This window comes from Centruroides sculpturatus, unplaced genomic scaffold (assembly GCF_000671375.1).
Source record: "Centruroides sculpturatus isolate CEXI.00-Female unplaced genomic scaffold, Cexi_2.0 scaffold985, whole genome shotgun sequence".
Lineage (NCBI taxonomy): Eukaryota > Metazoa > Arthropoda > Arachnida > Scorpiones > Buthidae > Centruroides > Centruroides sculpturatus.
This window is the reverse complement of record NW_019385384.1, coordinates 43,896-45,197: the sequence shown is the minus strand read 5'-3', so window position 1 is coordinate 45,197 and position 1,302 is coordinate 43,896.

Below are 1,302 nucleotides of genomic sequence, written 5' to 3'. Positions count from 1 at the left end.
AAAAAAAAACATTTAAAAATCGTTCTGAATCGATTAACGAGGATTAGGCACCGATTCTATCTCTCAGCCACTTGTACTCGCTTTTCACCGCACCTCTCCCCCGTGACACGCGTCGTCACTGTCGTCAGTCCGTCGGAAGCTCTCGAATGACGTCGTCGGATGTTTCTATTATCTAATTTGTTGTGAAAAACACTACTTATATATGAATAAATAGATTAGTTTTTTATCAAAAAACTTTATTTATGCGAGTACTATTTATTGTCGGCAAGAAAAAATTTTGTGGCTCTTTATAAACTTTGAAATTTTGTAAATTGTAATTTTGGCTCTTCCGACTCAAAAGGTGGCCGACCCCTGAGTTAGTGTATACTAGTAGCCCGGACGCCCCCTAGTGGGTGTTCTTTACAAATTCCCATGAGGCATGGTTCCCTTGACTCTTTTGTTCTTATCAATATATTCTACAGCTCTGTTAACGTCCCAATCGCGTCATACGGATCTACATTTCTACCTATTAAACATTCTATAAATACTTTAAAATAGTTTAATTTGTAAACGTCACACCGGAAGACGCATTGGACCGTACCAAATGGAGAAGGGCATGCAAGAAAGCGGACCCTACATAGAAGCAGGACTTCGACGCTAGGAAGAAGAAGTTTAATTTGTTTATTTACCTTCGCTCGTAAACCTCGATTTTAAATGTATCTTCCATTTTTTTCAACAAATTTCCCGTGAGTCAATGCGCGACGTTCACACGGTCACGGGATGTTGTAAACGTGCGGCGCCGCAAGGATCGAGGCATATAATAATTATTTATACCATTCCGTGCTATAAATAATAAATTCCTATTACAAATAAAAATAATTTATTGTTAATTTAAAATCATCGCTAGGGCGCCTCTCTAGTGTCCGTTTTTGGCATACCGTTACACGGACGTTCGGACACGCGTTCAATGGTTTATATAGATAGATAGTGCAATATGTCATTTAACAATATTATTCATCAAAGATAGTATTCATCGACTTGATATTTCTGTTAGTATTATCTGTTAAAAAATTAATAGAAATTAATATTTATTAAATTAAACAAATTCGGCGAAAGAGAAATTTCGTAATAATGAATTTGGGAAAAATTTTCATCTATCAAAAGTTATGATAATAATGTATAATTAACATTGTAGTTTAATGAAAGATAATCAGTAATATATTCATTACAAACAAAAACTAATTAAATGTAAATTATTTTACTTAAAAGAAATAATAAATAATAATAATAAATATACATATTCCTATTTGAGTTCGGAACCTC